The sequence below is a fragment of the Rattus norvegicus genome, chromosome 4 (genome assembly GCF_036323735.1).
Source record: "Rattus norvegicus strain BN/NHsdMcwi chromosome 4, GRCr8, whole genome shotgun sequence".
Classification (NCBI taxonomy): Eukaryota; Metazoa; Chordata; class Mammalia; order Rodentia; family Muridae; genus Rattus; species Rattus norvegicus.
In genome coordinates, this window is record NC_086022.1 from 17,907,931 (window position 1) to 17,930,516 (window position 22,586).

Sequence of the window (22,586 nt, forward strand, 5' to 3'; positions counted from 1 at the left end):
TTTCACTGCAATGAGTCTTAACTAGGGTAGCCCCATTATGTTCTGAGATTTGTTAATCTTAACAAATTTCTCAATTATAAACTTCACATAGGACCAATCAAATTAACGATCAATATAAGCCGTTATGTCTAAAATGGCGTGAGTTTCCACTAGGCAGTACTTTTAGCACCTGTGTATGAGCTCACCGTGGTTTTGGCATTTTTAGCATTTATAAGCTGACCCTGAGAAATGTTTAGCACATACCTTTGAGCTGTTGCCCTGGTCAATCAGTCTTGGAGTTATGTGTTCAATAAACCATCTTTGTTTAATCCAAATCACTGTTCGTGATGTTTGTGGGAGACTCCTGGACCCCAACAGTTTAGTTTAGTACAGTTGTGTTCAGTGCTGTTCAGAGAAGAGCAGTTGAGCTCAGAGTGTCCCAGTTTATGGAGTTCAGAGCTACTCTTTCTAAGGTAATTCAGTCAGAAGCCACAAGAAGCTAGTTTGAATCAGTCAGACTGGAGGTGAGTATTGAGGTGTAACAGCTGAGTTGAACCAGCCAACCAGAGTTAAAAAAGAATTAGAAAGGGTGATGTTATTCAACAGTAAGCCTCTAAGATTATAATTACATCTGATGAATGCAAGTTACTTTTACAAAATTTAAAATTAAATGATATTATGATGTAACTATAATCTCACAAGAATCTTGGAATCCACATTGGCCCTTTCACAAAGTATCTGTACAGTTTGTTGGGATTAGAACATTATTCCAATTAAAACAAAGTGTAAGACAAATTGAATGTGTGGGACCAGAGGCTAAATAGGAAGATTAAAGCCTTATGTGGCAAATATAGCCATAAACTTATGGGAGAAAGAGATCTACTACAACATGGGGCGCTCAGATTAATAATCTCAGACAACAAGGACCTATCTTAGCTGACACTGTATATTGACATTGTATGCAATACGGCTTGATTGATTTTGTGTTTAAATGTGTGAGAAGCCCAGCTTGCTAACTGGAGCTTGAAATGGAATGGGAATACCTAAATGTCTAGTTTATTGTGGATTCACAAAGATGTAATTGTACTTTGAAAAATAGAAATGGGAAATTACCCGAATGATACTGGATTGTAGAAAAACTTCTGAATTAGACCAACCTGTGTAGTGGTAAATACTAAAAATATCTACCATCCCTCACTAACCGGCATCCTTGAGCCATATGGCATCAGTGGGGTATATTCATCTTAGCAGTGGCTGGTTCTAGGGCACCACGACATGCTACCTCTAGCTATTCTCTGGTTTCAGCAGCGGCTCCCCACCTCCCTGGCTGTCTGCTGCTGATCTCTGCTCACATTTCCAGCAACCTGGCAAAATTAAGACTCTAGAGGTCCCAGCAGCTCCCTGTCCCTGAGTCTGCTTACATTCCCAGCATCTGCCCCCTACGGTTATAGTCACAACTTCCCAGTAACCCATTAAAATCAAAATTTAATAAGCTTATAATTTAGTAATCAGATTTATATCTTAAATTCTCATTCTACCGAATGTCCATACAATAAACTCACAAGCAATTGATAAAGATATAAACTGCTCACCTAGATAAGATAAATTGACCTATAAAAATCCATCCTTTAAGAAATATTCATAGGAGAAGACAGGAGAGGAGAGAGGGGAGAAGCCATGGCAGGTGATGTTAAGATACTGCTCTGTGTATTTACAGGTTGTTATCAATGTTCCTAAGGGATGGATGGTACCGGGCTTTGTATGTTTAAGTGGGAAATTATATCTTACCAATTGGATCTAAGATTATTGTGTTGTGTGTTCTTTTATGTGAGGGTTTGAGTGTAGGAAAGTGTTTGGCTGGGATGTGTTTCTGCCAAGATATCTAGCAGATACCTTGGGGCACCGCGGTGCAGACCTAGCGCGGTAAAAGACAACCCTTTCCTTTTTATTTTTATATTTTTACAACAACAGATGGCAAACCAATGATGGGCAAGAATCCACTAGTAATCCTAAGAGTTGAGAGAAAGTTTTTATTTTCTAAGTAAGAAGAGGCCTCCGGCACCATGTTAAGTCATGTGATATCTTAAGTGAGGGAATTCAAACAAAGAAAGGGGAAGCCACCTGGGCTGGCAGGCTGTAGGTCCCCAGCTGTGTGAGAAGTAATGGCAGATCAGAGAGTTACAGATCAAAAGCTGCTTTTAAAAGAAAGTTGTTTAGAAAGTCTTTCAGGATACTCATATTCTTTTTAATATGGGCTCCACGGGAATTTTGGGTTAAAAACCTAGGTAGACAAGCTACTTCTTAATGACAGGTATTATTAAAAGGTGATTGAGTTTGTTTTTAGAAAGAAGAGAGTAAAGAGATTGCCTGAATCAGGTGGGGATTTTCATCCACGTTTCCGAATTTAGATAGGGAAAAATTAGTCACTTTCTCCAAGTAGAGAGTTGTGATTGAATGTCTGTAACACCAGGGAGAGTGAATGCAGGCATACATTGTAGAAGTTATTGAGGTTAAAGTAAAATATGTGGCTCCGGGTAAAGAGCTTAACAGATGGATGTATTTTGGGCTAAAGTCCTGAATTTTAAGTTGCTTATTGGTTTTAGAATTGATATAAGGTGTTTAAGTTTGTTTTAAGGAGAGTAAAGAGATGATCTGAATCAAGTGGGGATTTTCATCCATGGTTCAGAACTTACATAGGGAAAAATTGGTCACTAACTCCAAGTAGAGAGTTGTGATAAATGTCTGTAACACTGGGGAGAGTGAATGCCGACATATATTATAGAAGTTATTAAGGTTAAGTAAAAATCTGTGGCTCCCGGTAGAGAGCTTAACAGATTGAGATATTTTGATATGTTGCTTATTGATACTGGAATTAATAAAAGGTGTTTAAGTTTGTTTTATGAATTACCCTGCTAAAGGCCATATGGCCCGTTGATGCCAGCTAGTGAGGGTTTGTGGTTACTTTTGATATTTACCACAACAGGAACCTCGAATTCTCTTAACGTGGGCTCCATGGGAATTTTGGGTTAATTTCTTAATATCACAGAATACAAAAGCCTATCAGGCTCATTGTTTAGCTTACTTCCGTTTTAAATATTTGTTTAGTCTTCATGATGGGTGTGACTTTGAGTTTTATGGTTATATTATTACTCTGGGAGAGAGTACAAGATACAAGCTTTTCTGGTTACAGGCTAAGGAACACAATATTTTGGGAGAAAGATTTTGTCTTTGTGCTTTTAAAAATGTGATTAGGCTCTGGAAACCTCACAGAGTCACACTGATCAGATTTGATAGAGGTAGACCACCTGAAAAAATTATTCAAGAGAATCAAACAAAAAGATATCTCGATTCTAAATTTTTGTCTTGAGAGTTGTATTTTACAGAGTGTGCCTACTTGGATTCCTGGTCTCAAGGACTTTCAGCTGGGTCCAGTCAGAACCCATCCTGCTACAGCATTTGCTTCATTCTTCCTACCCCCTACCCCCAAGGATATCTCAACACCAATGTACAGCTTGAAGAAGTTATGGAGGAGTCATCGTTCCAATTCCCTGGACTTTGGGGGGCTGAAAGTGGTTATTCTAAAGTTGTTTTTATGAGGAATTTAGAAATGGTAATTTAACAGGGAGAAATTAGCTAGATTGAATTGTACAGTCATAATCTCATTTGGTAACTAAGCTTAAAACATATCTTTGTTTGGGTATAGAATTTATTTGTTAAAAGAGTTTAAAAGTACATGGTTTAGAGCCAGTCCCTCTATTGATGTCATTACAAACTTCTGAGTTGATTGCACATGTGAGTTAAGGGCCAAATAGCAAACACATTACTGACATTTGAGAGTGCTTTCAAGATATTAAGATATAAAGACAACAGTACAGATTGTCTTATATAGGTAGATGGTTTTGAAAAACGTCAGAAATCCACAAGATTTGAGATTTAAAGTTATTTATCTTTTGTTGAGACATATCTGCTCCTAACACTTACCCTTTGGTGGATTTAATGAAGAATGTGAACATCTCTACCTCCAGATGAGGCAATACTTTGTGGCTGGGCAGCCACTGGACAAAACTGCCTGTTTCATCTGCAGACTAATACTGTCCAGAAAAGGACAAATTATCCAGAATAGTTGACTGATAAACTCTGCCAAGACAGGGTGATCAGTCCTTCAAAATCTGCAATTCAAGACTCTGTCAGTTGATTTTAGGCCAGAAGGCTGAAGATTTGAGCTCACGTGTTGCTAACAGGGGACTGTGATAGTGGAGATTTGTCTCTACAACCTCTCAGTTCTGGAAGCTGTGTTAGGCTTCCTATGTGTGTGTGTGTGTGTGTGTGTGTGTGTGTGTGTGTGTGTGTGTGTGTGTGTATTTGGTCATTCTCAGATTTCTGATGGGGTTGAAGACTGATTATAGTCTCATAGCCTTGATGGGGTTGAAGACTGATTATAGTCTCATAGCCTATCAGGCTGTGTAACTCAGAATATACATATTTTATTGGATAGTTATCAGATAGTATACAAGCTAGCCAAGATATAATATAGATTTTAAGCCTTCCTTAAGCTGGAATGAATAACTAAATGTTCTGTCTAACTGACATAGTGATGGACTGGGTTTTGAGAATATCATATGCTTTATAAATTGTAGAATGGTAATAATTGTACTCAATTTATGTATAAGTGAAAAGGCTTTTTAACTGGACAAAAGGGGGAAATGTTGTGGTTAGCCTGTAGTTATCTGTATTTTGATGCTAATTACACTGCCCCAAGGACAGCTGCTTAGTCACAGACTCAGAACTCAGGTGACTTCACCTGAATTTGTAAGGTACAGGTGAGGGGCAGGTACAGGATAGAAGGAGGCCTATCATTGGAGGAGTAGGAAGGATGGGCGGGACAGAAGTTTGAAGGAAGAGGAGGAGACTAGGAGAAAAAAGGAGAAGATGGGAGAGGAGAGAGTGGAGAAGTCATGGCAGGCGATGTTAAGATTCTGCTCTGTGTATTTAAAGGTTGTTATCAATGTTCCTAAGGGATGGATGGCACTGGGCTTTGTGTGTTTAAGTGGGAAATTATATCTTACCAATTGGATCTAAAAAAAAAAAGAATTATTCATAACTACCTGTGGCCCTTTAAGACCACACAGATCTGGGTCATCCTTCTCTGCCTCCACCTTGGTTCTTTTGCCCCCCCCCACTTTTTTTCTCTTCCATATTACAAAAGCTTTGTCCCCACCTTACTTTTTCTCTGCCCTATCACAGGCCTCGCCTTATCTTGTGCCTGCCCTCACCTGCATAGAGACAACATTGGAAAGCTGAAGACTGATGCTCTTATGTGTTGCTAACAGGGGACTGTGCAGATAGTCAGTTGTCTCTATAATCTGTCTCAGTTCTGGAAGGTGTGTTAGGCTTCCTATATTTTCAGATAGTATTAGTTGTTATCTGATTTCTGACAGGGTTGAAGACTAGTTATAGTCTCATAGCCCACCCAGGCTATTTAACATTGAGAATACATATTCAATTGGATAGTTTTCAAGATAGTATACAAGCTAACCAAGACATAACACATAGATTTTAAGCCTTAAGCTAAAATAGATTACAAAATGTACTATTTAATTGAAAAAAAAAAGTTGGACTGGATGTTAGGTGTATTTTGTAGTTTGTAAATTACAAAATGGTAATAGTTATTCTCAGCTTATATTTGAGAGAAAAGTTCATTTTTTTAATTAGATAGAAAGGGTGAAGTGTAGATTGCTGTCTCTATGCAGGTGAGGGCAGGCACAGGATAAGGCAAGGCCTGTGATTGGGCGGAGAAAAAGTAAGGCAGAGACACAGTTTTGCAAGGTAGGAGAGGAAAAAAAAAGAGGTCGAGAAAAACCAAGATGGAGGCAGAGAAGGATGACCCAGATTGTGTGGTCTTAAAGGGCCAGAGGAAGTTTTGAATATTTCATAAGGGATAGATTTTTATAGATCAATTTATCTTATCTAGGTAGGCAGTTTATATCATTATCAATTGATTGTGAGTTTATTGTGTGGACATTTTGTGGAATGAGAATTTAAGATATAAAACTGATTGCTAAATTATAAGCTTATTGAGTTTTGATTTTAATGGGTTCCTGGGAAGTTGGCAGATGCTAGGAATGTAAGCAGACTCAGGGACAGGGAGCTGCTGGCACCTCTAGAGTCTTGATTCTACCAGCTTGTTGGAAATGTGCACAGAGTTCGAGAGCAGAGAGCCAGGGTGTTGGCCACTGCTGAGACCAGAGAATAGGTAGAGGTAGCATGGTGTGGTACCCTAGGACCAGCCGCCGTTCAGATAAATGTACCCCACTGATGCCGTATGGCACGGCGACATCAGCTAGCAAGGGTTGGCGGATATTTTTAATATTTACTGCTACAGACCTGTATACCTTGAAGATACTTTAACATCAGAGTGGAAGTCAGGGAATATAATATGCTGGGGAACAGGTTTTGTCTACATTTTTACGGGAGATAAAAGGGAATCCGATTTGAGTAATAGAAGCTTCCACATGAGAAGCATGACTCAAGAAAGAAGAACACAGAAAGATAGCAATACAGATGATGCAGAAAGCTGACCCCTCCCCAGAATGGAGTAGGTCAACTCAACAAACTGGCTGAAAGAGGACAGAGCATATATCATACCAGCAGACGGGAAAACTTGGTGCCGAAATGGGCATTTGTTGAAGGACAGATGATCAGGACAGCAGTTATGAAGGATGACCACACCAGTGATCTTTATAAGGGCATTCAAACTGTTAGGATTGTGAGATTGATAATTGTTTCTGTTGTAATAGTTAAACTATGTACTTAGCTTAAACATACTGGTGGAAGATATAGAGAAATTCTCATCCAGCAACATGGCTACTTTGACAAGGGATCATCTCAAATGACATACCGTTTATCCTCTGGCTAGAATACAAATATGACTTTAGCAGACACCTTTAATCCCAAAGAGTGATGTCTAATTGAGGGGCAGGCAAAGTGACGAATCAGAAAAAGATCTGGCAGAATGAGTCAGAGATAGGATATACCCAACTCTCATGAAGACAGAAAAAAGAGGCTGCTGAAGAGAACAGTGAGGTAGAGAATTTAATTCTGTTCTGTTCTGTTCAGAGCAGTTCAGTTTGTGGAATTTAAGGCATTTAATTTACCTATGAAAAAGTCTTTATAATTATCGTATGTAGATAAATTCAACACACACACACACACACACACACACACACACACACACACACAACTGTAAAGCTTTGCTCCAAACTATTTTCATATAATTCAACTTAATATTATAAACATTTCAATGATATTCTAGTGTATATTTAAGGCTTCTCATGTAATAACACATAGAATTTCAATATGTTTATTTATCAGTATTTTCACCAAGTAATTGTTAATGCGTATCCGTGGATGACTCCAATGTGTTCACTAATAAAATGACATTATCATGAAAATTTGCTTGGATATCTTTTCCAAAACACATAATTATTTGTTTGTAGTATTAGAAGCAAGATTCTTTGATCAACCGATACAAAAATGTATGTGTTCTTTTTTACTTAGTCATCTTTGAGAAATTGTGTACCAAGGAAACGACAAAGGACCTGAAGAAGAAGGAAAGAGGACGTCACACAGACTTGGATTAACTAAAAGACCCAGAGGCACCTCCATTTTCAATGTTCTGCATTTTGATGGATTTTGCATTAAGCCAATTCATTTTATTCAAACATGCATTTTACAGTTCTTTCTGGGAATTGGCTTCATGAGCTTCTGCACTTAGCATAATAGGCACTTTGTACAAATACTCCTCCAATTTAAGAACTCAAAGAGAAATTATAAAACACTTCCTAAGACTCAACTGCTTCAGAGAATAAGTCTTATTAAAGGGGACAGCTATCTCAGAAATTTGAGAAAATAAGAATGCTCCAAGGGAAAAAATATAGCTTAACACACAGTCTTAAAATATTTCAAATAGTTAATATGGAATAGGAACATTTTTGTATGTTTCACTCATGATTTAAAAGTGAAAGCCAATTAGTGACTAAGACTTTTTTTAAAAGTCTTTAGAAGACTTCTTTTTAACCTGTGTAAGTGTGCATGTATGTATTGGGCTAGACATTTAAAAACATGCCCTATTCAGAGTATCAGTCATGAAACCAAATTTTTCATTGTTCTTTGGGGCTTAGCACAAAGAGTCCTGGCGCTCTCTCTCTCTCTCTAAATATATATGTGTGTGTGTGTGTGTGTGTGTGTGTGTGTGTGTGTATTTTGTTTACATGTATGCTGTTTACCATCAGTGTGCCTGGTATGTCTGGAAGCTAGAAGAGGGTATGGATCCCTTGGGTCTGGAGTTAAAGATGTGAGCTGCCTTATGAGTGTTGGGAACTTAACTCAGGTCCTCTGGAAGGGCAGCCAGTGCTCTTATAGTTGAGTCAGCTGTCTAGCTCTGCATCTAATTTTGTGTCTTTCAGCCATTGTGTAAAATCTTTACCCTGATCTTTACAAATCTCTCTCTTCCAAGGTTATCTGCAATCTAATCTGGAGAAATACTAGAAAATGTCATCCTTTGTAACATGCACAGAAATGTAAGGTACCAGTGGAGAATTGGGTCCTAGTGTTAACAAAGAAAGGGGTGAACAATATCATTGTAAGTGAGCTGATGGAGATTTGGGGAGTGCTTCCCACTTCGGTACTGACAATAGTTTAGGAAGTTGGCAATGCTCCCTTAAAATCCCTTATTATTTGATTTCCAGAATCTAGTAAATTTTTGACGCCTCTTTTAAGTCAGATTTTCTGATGTTTTTTACAAGGTTCTTATGCTCTGTTAAATCTCTTATGCCTTATGTGTTGGTCACCAAATCCTAGATGATACAGTCAATAATCAGAATTATGACCAGGAATCAGACTGTCATAAACAGGAAACAAGGACTGGCTTGTCCCACATTAGACTCAGACAGTCTCAGGCAGGGAACAAAGATTGGCTTTGCAACTCCATATTGCTGTCAGACTGTGACAGGCAGGACACAAGGATTGGCTTTGGAGTCTTGGCATCAGCAGCAGAATATAAGATACTGGTTATCAGGAGATAAAATCACAAATTCACATTCAAAGAAATGGAATAGTGGTAGGAGAGAGGCACTGCTGGGTTGACAGAAAAACATGGCGCTCATAGTACAGTCACTTGCGAGAAGTAACACTTTGGTGTGTTTTTAGAAATACATTTGTATGGACTTACAGATATGGTATTACTAATGTAAAAAACAATAACAAAAATAATGTTTGTGTGAGTGGCAAACTTAAAAGGGAAACTGAGATTTTAGTTCTAATGCTAGGTCTTTCATGTAAATTTGGGATATTGACTAAGGAGAATGATTACCCTACTTGGAAGGAAGTCTGCAAATTTTCATCAGCCTACATCCGCTGAACTTTAGTTTTCTACCAAAAAGCATCTCGTGTCCTTGTGCTGGGGAGACCAAACTCCCTTTTCTGCAGATTCCAATTGACCTGAACTGTGTGGCTTTTAAAGGTATGTTTCTTACTGTTTTTGTCTGTCATGAGTAATTATGGTATTTCTGGCACACGATTTCAGAGAGAGCCATCCGTCATGCTGGAGGAAACGCCTAACAGATCAGCCACATGACAGCAGAAGCAAGTGACTGGTACTTCTCAAGCAGTGCCCAGACACAGAAGCAGAGAGCTTAGCCAGAGTTGAAAGTGGCTGTGGCTTTCATGGCCCCTGCACCAGCCCAATTCTGATGACTAAAAGTCTATAACCTGAAAGTTCCGCAACATCCCAAAGAGACTGGTGGCCGAATGAATGAATGAATGAATGAATGAATGAATGAATAGGAGAGGGAAACTTTGCAGCTGAAGATACACTTGCTGCCAGGCCTGATGACTGACATTTTATCCTTCAAACCCACATGGTGTAAGGTTAGAACTGACACAAGTTATGCCCGCACACATATGTGCTGCGACATTCTCACATGTGCATATACAAAGAGACAGAGAGTTCAGAAATAGCTTGGGAGATAGCTTAGTGACAGAATATTTGACTAACATGAAGGAGGTAGTTGGCTCAACTTCCCTTACCACAAACAAACAAATAGGATAAACAACAATTAAATGTCAACTTCAGCACAGTTCCAGACTACTGTGAAGTCTAACAGATATTCGAGAATTCAGGCTGAACTGTTAAAATCATGCTTCCGGTTTACCCAAGTATTTTGTATTATGCATACGGTATCTGAATCTGGTAGAACCTGACTTTATTGCCATGTGATTAATCAGGCAGAGACTCCAATTTCAGCTGTTGTTCCAGATGTCTTATCTCCACTGCCATAAATCAATTTAGTGTCTAGCATACAGCACGCAGTTCTTTGCCTTGTTCATTCTCCCTCCTCCTGAGTAATTAACAAGCAGCAACAGAAAGAAATTTTCTTTCATTTTTCAAGGAGGGCACTACATCTTCATCATATTATCTGAGGATGATGTAAGCTCGGGTTTCTGTCAGAATAGGTATTCTAGGAATTATCACACAGAATATTATGCTTGTTCATTAGACTGAGGACATCCTGCCACTTAGACATGGAAGGTTTGAAGTGTCAGTGACTATGGATGTGATAAGATTGGAAAGATGCATGTGCATCAGAGTGAGGACAATTCTTTTGAAAATTTAGATTTTAGTAGACTTTTTTAGGTAACACATGAGATACGTTGGACATGTTAAAATAAAGAGTTATCACTCCATATAGTACCATTTGGAATTGCAAACTTGATAAGGAGAGAGAGAGGGAAGGAGGAAGAGACAGAACAGAAAAGAGAGGGATAGACTGTGAGTTGTATGTTCATATGTGTATGCCTGTGCCTATGCACCTGTGTGTATTCACAACAGATGGACGGTGTAATGGTGAGTCTTGGTTGATATTGGGTGTCTTTTCTCTGTCACGCTCCACAGTATATTTTGAAATTGGGTTTTTCATCGTACACAGAGCTAAGACTAGCCAAGCAGGAAGCCCAAACAATCCTTCAGTCTCTGTCCCTAGAGCTAAGACAGAAGGCATGTGTCATACCTGGCTTTTTCCATGGGTGCTGTGGGTACAAATTCAGGTGTGTGTGTGTGTGTGTGTGTGTGTGTGTGTGTGTGTGTGTGTGTGTGTGTGTGTGTGAATTAATTCTGCTCCCTTTAGTTGGAGTTTTGATTCTAAAGGCAACAAACATAACAACATAAGACATCCTGTCAGTTTACCAATAGTACAGTGCTACATTTTTTTGTTTATAATGAAGGACAAAAACTGACAAAGTGTCATAGTTAGTTTGAAACGTAAGGTATACTGTTTGCTACTTAGGACTCGCCTATTGATTCAGAAGATACTTAGGATCCTCTAGCATTTCCGGAAAGCAGTCCTAGGTGTCTAATAGGATTTGTCAAAATGGCCTTTATTATTTTCTGTTTCTTTATGAAACAGAATCTCAATTTGTAGTCATTCTGTCCCACTTGCTGAGTGTGTACTGAAATACAGGTGTGTGCCACCACATCTGGCTATCCCTGGGTATTACTGTATGCAAAGCACAACTAACTATTTTACTTTCAAATATTAGTTCCTATCTTCAGTTTTTGCCCTTAGAGTGGAGGACAAATCACTATAGATGATAATTTAACTATATTCCTTTTGTTCCTTACAAACTGTGTCATACATCCGTAAAATTGAGCACGGTCAATTTCATTTTATGATTAGCATTAAATAATATACATAAAATCTAGTTGAAACATATCAGGAAAACCCAAATATCCCAAGGTATCTGTTTCTACTTAACTGCTTCTCTCATTTCAGGTGTCTGAGGAAGAAAGACGTCAAGAGTGGGTTTAGAAAAACTTGTGATATAGGTCTCATCACATGAAATTACATTACCATGTTACTGCAGCTCCACTCAGAGATACTGTTGCAGACAGTGAGAAAATGACTTTTCATTGATTAGAATGTTAAGAACAATTGCATCTTTAACTGTACAAATGTGCATTAGTGAATGGGCAAAAACTCATGGAAAATCTGGGTGAGCAGTCTTGAATGGACTAAGTAGACTGCTTGGTGATCCAGCTTTCTTTGCACAGTCTATGTGTGCGTTCATTAAGCCACTTCTGAAAACACTCGGGGTGATTGTTGAAATAATGTGCTTTGTGACAATAAATTTACTTCTTTCCTAGGTCATCTCAGTGATATATTAAAGCTGGTACTGGACTTATGAATAACATGGGCATGAAAGGATGTATTCCAAACAACTGAAATTTTTGTTTTCCTCCTAATGTTCATAATGGCAACCACTACATTAAATGGTTATCCAACCAATAATATAGTCCAGCTCTGAGCCTCTAGCAAAGCAAGCATTTCTTAGGGGACTAGTGAGCCATTTAGTGGCAGAATGAGTACACTGCACTGCTGCCATCTTGGAAAGAATACTTGGGATATGATTTTGTTTTCCTCCCCCCAATGATTCTGCCGGCATTGCCACCTGCATATTTACTGAATACCTTATTTTCTACCTTACTGCCCCAACTTATGTGGCTTCTGACCAAAAAAAGCTTATTTCATAGCAAAAACAGTGACTCAGATGCACAAGACTTAAACTAGTCTTTCTATGGACAGCATCTCCCAGATGCCATTGTCCAAAGAAAGATGGAGGACAGCTTATGAAACAATGTATTGTTGATTGGGAGGACAATTAAAGTCAAGCCTTACAAATGAAAACTTGGAAGTGGGAGGGGTTACTTTATACCATAGAGTGCTTGCATGGTGGCATCAGCATCTGAAATGAGATGTGTTGGCCTGGAAGCTGGAGTGCTGAGTCCCTTCCCAAGGATATCAGTTTTGTACTCCTTGCAAATTTTTCTTTCCCATCTACAGAATGTTGAACTCTGCTGGATTAATGTGCTGCTTCTGTTCTTCTAGAGACTGAGAGTTCCCCAAGTATACTTTGATTTCTTCAGATCACTGACCTGGGGAGTACATGTCTGTCTGTATGATGATTAATCCAGATTCTCTGGGGAATATGAGGTACTGTTCCTCTTCTCCATGTTGATGATGACATCTTTGGCAACATTTGGGATCAACATTTGGGTCACCAAACTAGTTAAAGAGAAACAGTGAAATGCAATTTGCTAATTAAGAGAGCAGAAAGTAGTTGGGGGTATGTGGAAAATGTAGAATCCAATTAGAACCTCATCCTGGGTTTCTATGCTTGTTATTGTTCTCTGTATGTATACATATACATTCATATATGTATATATATACATATATACATATATATATGTATATCACACATGACCAAAGAAAAATGCTAAATGTTAAATTTAATATAATAAAATGCTAAAATTAAAAGACTCATGAATCTACATTGTCTATGAAAGAACTTAAATAATTAAGCTTTCCAGTATGTCATTTTAAAAATTATTAATATTTAAAAATATCAGTAAGATTAGTGGGCAGCTTAGGTGTTTGTGTTTGAATTTATAATCACACTTTACTTGCCCGTACTTGTATACATTGTGTGCAATGGCTGGTGGCCATACATACAGTGTATTTATACACTATCAAGAGGGTATTTCTTGTGAAAGGTGCATGAATTTTCTTCCTTGCTTCCCTGCTGTTTGGGGCTTGGTAGGAATCATACTTGGGGCTTCACACAGATGAGGCAAGTAGATAACATTTGAGCTCCAGGCCCAGATCTTCTTCCTTACATTGTTGTGCTTTTATTTAATGTCTAAATCACATTTTTGCTCTTTTCAGTTCTCTTCCTTTTGCAGGGGAAATAAAGCCATTGGCAAATTTCCAAAACGACTGCTGGAAGTTCTAGATGTTTCCTTCTAAGATCTATGGACGCAGACACTAACACAGGCAATGGGAGAGACAACAGTCCTCTCCTCGCTTAAGGGAGCTGGGACCTGTTCTCATGCTGTGCCCTTCATGCTTTCTCTGAAGAGTTTTCCCAGTGTCTTTCAGAGCCCTAGGACCTCTGGTCATCAAGCCAAAAACAAATTGTGAAGTGGTTTCTGAACTCATTACCTACTAAGATGTTGTTCTTAGTTTGGCAAAACACATACCCTGAGCCAAAAAAAGTACTTCCTTAAATAATTCCTCTTGTAATCATAGTGCCCCTTTGACTGATATACTACATCTTGGATTAAGTTTCTGAAGTACTCCTTTTTTAAAATGTAGTAGTTTTATAAAGAAGTAGAAAGAATCTCTCTCTCTCTCTCTCTCTCTCTCTCCTTTCTTCTTTTTATCACTAGCAAAGTTACTGCTTCTCCGTTAAAGTCTTGTAGAAGATTGAACCTGCCACAGACTTCCAGGAAGTCTCAGGGCTACATGAACTAGGTCAGTAACTTGGCTGAGTTGCCAGGAAAAGGTGCTGGGTAGACGTGGGTGAGCGAAAAGGGCCCATGAAAGGCATCAAGTACTGCAAACAACAGCTGCAGCTGCCAATCCCTATCTCTGTGTGAGAGTTCGCTAGTCAGCCTTCCCAGCATCAGTGTGCACACCAACAATGTCAATAAGAGCAGACAGAATCATTTCTATCCCAATGGGGTTTGCACTTTTACTCATGAGTGAGCAAAGTGTAGGCATGGAACACATCTGAAATATGGTGCTATGGCTGATATCTTAGTCTTCCCGTCAAAGCCATAAATGGTATAAATCACCCTCATTGAATCCCTCAGGGGCAATCCCAAAGCCATCTGTCAGTGCTATATAGAAGCAACGGGGAAGAGGGGGTGACTTTGTGATTAGTCTGCTGTGAGGAATCCTTGAAGGCAAAACCCAGACCTATGGCACAATATCATTTGCTACATTAATCTTCTCACAGAGACAGAGTTGTTTAGGCTGAAGTACAGGTCATTTGCTGAGAGAGAGAAGGGAAAGGGGTCAGAGAATACAGACACCTTGTGCTCTAGGGAAGAGGCACAACTACAATCCTTCCTACTGTAGGCAGCATCAGGAACCAACTCTAAATTCTGACTTGAGATGTAAGGTCTACTGTTGTTCTTTGTTTGTTCATATGTTCGTCAGTCATAGTTTGCTTCATGATTTCTTCCCTAATGCAATTTAAAAATTACATCCCCTCCATGCAAAGAGCAAAGAGACACCTTGGTGGTGGTGGTAGTGTATATCAGTCAGGGGCAGAGCAGAGGGAAGTCCTTTGTTCGTCATAGCTTGATGCCTGGCTTGGTGACCTAGGACTAATGAAAGTTAAATCAAATCAAATCAAATCAAATCAAATCAAATCAAATCAAATAACATACAGGCAGTGCAGCAAAGGAAGGGAGACAGAGAGAGACCTGTGGACCACCATGTCACCCACAGACCTGCTCTCTAGTGCATGGCACAGGTGGGTCATAGATACCTCTTGCCATTACACCACCCAGCATAGATAAATGATGTCATCCAGAGGCCTACTAATAACATGGCCAGTCTTCAAAAGGAGTCATCACAGTGTGCTAGTATGTGATGGTCAGATGGGAGAGAAAGAGAAATGGAACAATTTATGAAGAGAGATGGAACTGGAGACTCCAGGGTGGTTATGAGTAACCAGCCGTGCCACATGAGGACATGGTGAGGTCCCAGCCCAAGCTGCCTCTGAGGGCCATGTCTGAATCCATGGTTATGTAGCAGCAGATTTCAGAGTTCATGTCTGTAGTACATATTACTGCTACAGAAAATAGGATGATCCTGATAGGGGTAGTCACCTATGACTACATGGAGATCCAGGGGCTGTGCAGAAGTGAAGGATTCTGGGAGTTGGGGGGATTGGGCGAGTTAGTTGGACGGAGGGTGAGAGCATGGGAGAGTTGGCCCTGCCCCTCATGTGCTGTGAGGTGGCATGGGTGTGGGGGTGATGTCCTTCCCCTCCACCTGCCACCTGCACTAGTCAGGAGAGCTGTCCCGAAGGTCATGAGTGTTACATATCTATTCCTGCCTCCTTACTGGCTGCAGCACTCAGGAGATTGTCCCTCCACCTCATCTGGGCAACATATTAAGCTAGCTCTAACAGTGAAGTCACAGGTGAGTCAGCTCCTAGAGTGTGAGAGAAGAACTGGCCCAGATCCTCACAGGCTGCAGTACTTGGGAGACTGGCAAGGGCAGTCTCCAGCCTTGACAGAGCAGCACAGTGAAGCTGGCTTTGAAAGCATGGGTGTAGGTGAGCTAGCCTGAGGGTGTGAGAGCAAGAGAGCTGAACCTGCCGTGTGGCGTAGTTAGAGCAGTGCTAGAGACTTTACCCCTGCCGTGTGGCCTAGTCAGAGCAGTGCTAGAGACTTTACCCCAATGGTGAAGATATGGGAGAGCTGGTGGGCTGATCAGCTCAGCTACCATTGAGGCCCAGATCTCAGGCTTTGAATCGGCCCACTCTAAAATCTATATCATCTGCAAACTGTTAGGATGTGTGAAAGGGGCAATCCTGCTGTTCCAAAGCTGCAGGATCTCCATGACACAGGGCAACAATAGGATAAGCAGATGGAGCTCTGTTGAGGAACCAGTGTTGATGGTGTCACATATAAAAGCCTTGAACCAGACCCAATGATTCATTTCAGTGAACAGGTGCAAGTAAAGATGTCTGGACAGGGATATACAGTGGAATACCCTGTGACATACTACAGCTTCCACAATGGGATGTTTTCTATGCTTGTTTTTTTGTTTGTTTGTTAGTTTGTTTGGTTGGTTTGTTTGTTTTATTGTTGTTATTTGTTTATTCTGGGGGAAGTTTGCAAGGCCAAGGGCAGAGATGTGAGCAGATCTGGGTGCATAATATGAAACATAATGAATAAAAAAGGTTTAAAAATTTACATATATTATTTCTGCATAAAGCACAATCTCTTATATGAACAGAAGAGTGAGATGATTCGTAAACACTTATGGTTTTGTATGGGTCTCCAAGTCAGATGAGGGATGGTAGAGCACTTCCCATACCCAGGACAGCTCCCAGAAAGGACAGCAGGAGTGGGACTACTCACTACCCAAAGAAGGATTCAGCTACTCAACCCTTTCACACAAAGGCCATGTCATGATGAGGCCAACTAGGCTTCTGTTTCCCTGCCAGAGAACTCGCCTATCACAAACCAGCAGTCTGCAGATCTAACTGATGGGCTTGGAATGTTTCTGCCCCCTCCTGCATGCCTTAGTGTTTGAACTGATTAATTATTAATGTTTGCCTTTCTTCAATCAGGTCCATATATGCAAATTATGGGCATTTCTCTCCCTTGTCCTTCCATGCCCCTTCTCCCTAACCTAAGCTGTATAAACTCAGGCACTTCAATAAATGAGCTGTCTTCTGACACAGTCCCCTGTTCCTTCATACTTGCCATACTCCCTACTGCCCGAGACCCTGTTCCCCAGCTTCTCCTCCCCCTGAGACCACCAGTGGGCAACAATAGCAGTCAGAGCCAGGGAACCCACAGTTTTGTCATTCTTATCCAAAGTCATATAAATGCTCAAATCTTTATATTAGATATTCTAAAATAAATTATCTTCATTTTGACACAATACATATTTTTTAAAGCACTACGTTGAGAAAAACAATATTAAAATGAGGCACATATAAAAAATGAAGATTTTAAATTGAACATTCTTTGTGTATATGTGTGTGTGTGTGAATATGGCCTGTATATGGCATCTGTGTGTTCATGTATGTAAATGTGTATATCTAGAGCTGGTATCTTTTTCGTTTTTGACCTTATCTTTTGAAACAGGCCTCTCAAGGAGCAAAAAGCTCAGTTATTCCACTAGACTCAGTAGCCAGAAGGTTCCAGTGATCTGTTTCTCTCTGGATCCCTAGAAGTGGTATTAAAGGCATGTTCCACTGCTCTTAGCTTGGTACATGGGTGCTGGGAATCCAAATTCAGATCGGAATTCTTAGTTTTAAATACTTTATTAACTAAACAACCTCCCTTCCCCATATTTGATATTTTTGCAGGAACATTTTACTTGAATAACATTCATTAGCAAAGAGCCACTGTTTAGTGACAACAAAAAATCTCCAAGTACATACAATCAATGTTTACAAAGAGCAAGTCTTCCAAACTTAAAATATTATTAAAATAATGTTGTTTAAGCTTTAAGTAAAGATTCTAGCATTCAAAGGGCTATGAGATTGTTGAATGGGTTTTGAGAATGCTGAGAGACAGAGAAAGGCATTGCCATTCTGTGTGAGTGAAATAAAGAAAGGAGAATTGTCATTTTAGAAGAGAAAGCCTGATTATCTAGTAGTGGTAGGAATTTGCCTTGAAGTGCAGCTAGAAAATGTGTTTCTCAGTCTCTCATCTACTCCTTGTAGCTAAATTTTACAAGGTATTGCTTGGCTGTCAGCTCACTGCAGATTTTCCCACATGGTGGAACTGTGTATGAAAATAACTCAAAAGACTACTTTTAAAAAATAAGACAAAATAAAAACCAAGAACAGAATATTAATTTACATGCACACAAAGTGAAGAATACAACTTGCATTTCTGTTTTCCACCATTAATTTTCCCTATTTTAACACCTTCGTATTACCGTGTTATATTTCTTAGAATTGTATCTATATAATTCAGTCTAGACACATTTTAATTTAAGTCAGGGTTTACATAAGAGTCATATTGTACGTTCTGTGGGGTTCAACACATCATAGTGATGTGTATCTGCAATTATAATATCATACAGGCCTGAGGTTGCAGAGCGGAAGAGACCACCAACACTGCCCACCCCTGCCCACATCCCTGGCCCAAGAGGAAACTGTATACGGCCTCTGGGTCCCCGTAGAGGAGGGCCCAGGAGCAGCAGGACCACTGCGTCTGAGACACCGCCAGAACCTGAAGGGACCTACCAGATAAACAGTTCTCTGCACCCAAATCCCGTGGGAGGGAGAGCTAAACCTTCAGAGAGGCAGACACTAGTGGGAAACCAGAAGAGACTGCACTCTGCACACATCTCGGATGCCAGAGGAAAACACCAAACACCATCTGGAACCCTGGTGCACAAAAGCTCCCAGAAAGGGCGGCGCAGATCTTCCTGGTTGCTGCCGCTGCAGAGAGCTCAAAAGCAACACCCCACGAGCAAACTTGAGCCTCAGGACCACAGGTAAGACCAACTTTTCTGCTGCAAGTGACCTGCCTGTTGAACTCCAGACACAGGCCCACAGGAACAGCTGAAGACCTGTAGATAGGAAAAACTACACGCCCGAAAGGAGGACATCTGTCCCCATAACTGGCTGAAAGAAAACAGGAAAACAGGTCTATAGCACTCCTGACACACAGGATTATAGGCAGTCTAGCCACTGTCAGAAATAGCAGAACAAGGTAACACTAGAGATGATCTGATGGCAAGAGGCAAGCACAGGAACCCAAGCAACAGAAACCAAGACTACATGGCATCATTGGAGCCCAATTCTCCCACCAAAACAAACACGGAATATCCAAACACACCAGAAAAGCAAGATCTAGTTTCAAAATCATATTTGATCATGATGCTGGAGGATTTCAAGAAAGATGTGAAGAACTCCCTTAGAGAAACACAGGAAAACATTAATAAACAAGTAGAAGCCTACAGAGAGGTATCGCAAAAATCCCTGAAAGAATTCCAGGAAAACATAAATAAACAAGTAGAAGCCCATAGAGAGGAGTCACAAAAATCCCTGAAAGAATTCCAGGAAAACACAATCAAACAGTTGAAGGAATTAAAAATGGAAATAGAAGCAATCAAGAAAGAACACATGGAAACAACCCTGGATATAGAAAACCAAAAGAAGAGTCAAGGAGCTGTAGATATGAGCTTCACCAACAGAATACAAGAGATGGAAGACAGAATCTCAGGAGGAGAAGATTCCATAGAAATCATTGACTCAACTGTCAAAGATAATGTAAAGCAGAAAAAGCTACTGGTCCAAAACATACAGGAAATCCAGGACTCAATGAGAAGATCAAACCTAAGGATAATAGGTATAGAAGAGAGTGAAGACTCCCAGCTCAAAGGATGAGTAAATATCTTCAACAAAATCATAGAAGAAAACTTCCCTAACCTAAAAAAAGAGATACCCATAGGCATACAAGAAGCCTACAGAACTCCAAATAGATTGGACCAGAAAAGAAACACCTCCCGTCACGTAATAGTCAAAACACCAAACGCACAAAATAAAGATAGAATATTAAGAGCAGTAAAGGAAAAAGGTCAAGTAACATATAAAGGCAGACCTATCAGAATCACACCAGACTTTTCGCCAGAAACTATGAAAGCCAGAAGATCCTGGACAGATGTCGTACAGACCCTAAGAGAACACAAATGCCAGTCCAGGTTACTGTATCCTGCAAAACTCACAATTAACATAGATTGAGAAACCAAGACATTCCATGACAAAACCAAATTTACACAAAATCTTTCTACAAATCCAGCACTACAAAGGATAATAAATGGTAAAGCCCAACATAAGGAGGCAAGCTATACCCTAGAAGAAGCAAGAAACTAATCGTCTTGGCAACAAAACAAAGAGAAGAAAGGCACACAAACATAACCTCATATCCAAATATGAATTTAACAGGAAGCAATAATCACTATTCCTTAATATCTCTCAACATCAATCGCCTCAACTCCCCAATAAAAAGACATAGATTAACAAACTGGATACGCAATGAGGACTCTGCTTTCTGCTGCCTACAAGAAACACACCTCAGGGACAAAGCAGACACTACCTCAGAGTGAAAGGTTGGAAAACAACTTTCCAAGCAAATGGTCGGAAGAAGCAAGCTGGAGTAGCCATTCTAATATCAAATAAAATCAATTTTCAACTAAAAGTCATCAAAAAAGATAAGGAAGGACACTTCGTATTCATCAAAGGAAAAATCCACCAAGATGAACTCTCAATCCTAAATATCTATGCCCCAAATACAAGGGCACCTACATATGTAAAAGAAACCTTAGTAAAGCTCAAAACGCACACTGCACCTCACACAATAATAGTAGGAGACTTCAACACCCCACTCTCATCAATGGACAGATCATGGAAACAGAAATTAAACAGAGATGTAGACAGACTAAGAGAAGTCATGAGCCAAATAGACTTAGCAGATATTGATAGAAAATTCTATCCTAAAGCAAAAGGATATACCTTCTTCTCTGCTCCTTGTAGAGAGCGGCGCGGCGAAACAAAGATGGCGCCGACATCCAGCCTTGTCTTGATATAAACGACTTACTGCGCATGTGCAGGCTTGTCCTCTTGCTAGGGCTCCCTCTAGTGGTGAACAGCGGTACTGCACATGTGCGGTTTATGCACCAGGTGTCAGTTGACCGTTAATATGCTAATGAGGTGATTCATTCTCCGCCAATCCCTGGAGGACAAGTAGTGGGGTGATCCAAGCCCCACCAATCCCTGAGAGATAATTAGCATACTGTTGTCTATATAAGCTGAGCGATTTTGCTGCTCGGAATCCCTGTTCAAGAGAGCTGTAACACTAAGAGAGCTGTAACACTAAGAAGAGCTGTAACACAGTAAAGGCTTGCTCGCAGAAGAATCCTGTTGCCGCGCGTCGTTCTTGCTGACGGGACATTGGGCGTGAGACAAGTGGTGCCGAGACCCGGGAACCAACATCGCCGGTGCCGAGGGGACCCTTCAGTGTGCTGAAGAGGATTCAGAACTGCGAGAAGGTAAATTAAAAGGTAAGCTTGGAGAGGCATGCCCCTTTTTGGAAGAGAGCATGTCAGAAACGGAGCAGAGTGAGAAATTAGGAGCGTGCAAAAAGAAAAATGTTCCTAAAACAAAAGTGAAAGAGATACAAAAGGCGGAAGAAACGCTGCCAGAGGAAAAAATAGGTATGCCCCAGAGGACGAAGTACAAGTCATCCGGAGAGGATACTTTGTATCCATTAAAAGAATTAGAAGCCTTAGAACTGGCTGGCAGTGACTCTGAGCAAGAGTTGTCAGAGTCCGAGGAGGAGGAATTAGAGGAAGAGGCAGCCATATATGAGGAAGAAAGATATGGGCCTAGGTGGAGAGCCACTGTGAAGAAACCTAAAGTTATGGATCCTTTGTGGGCAAGGCTGGTAATTTTGTTTCTTTTTTTCTTTGTGTGGGATAGAGAAGCCACAGACAGCAAGCTTAAGCCCGGACCAAAACCTCTTTGGCAAATGGTCCCTGCCTGCTTAGAGGATAAACGATGTGAGGAAGCTGTTAGGACAGGTCAGAGGGTCCTTACAGAGCAACAAGAAAGTATGTCAGAGGGAGAAAAGGTCTCGAATGAAAAAAAGAAAAGAAAAGGAGATAAAAGGAACAGAGAGAAGGCAGAGATAAAAAATGGGGTCAGTGCAGCTTTTGTTGTGGCTCAAGTTGAGGCTATTGCTAGGTATGTGATTAGGCTCTGGAAACCTCACAGAGTCATACTGATCAGATTTGATAGAGGTAGACCGCCTGAAAATGTATTCAGGAGAATCAAACAAAAAGATAAACTTGAGTGTGCCTACTTGGATTCCTGGTCTCAAGGAGATTTAGCAAGTGACAAGGTGCTTCTCTTAAAAAAGCAGTTTCAATCAGCCCTTGGAGCCTTGCACCTGTAGCTAAGATATGTGTAGCCACTTCAATTTTGTTTTCTGATTGGTTTTAAAT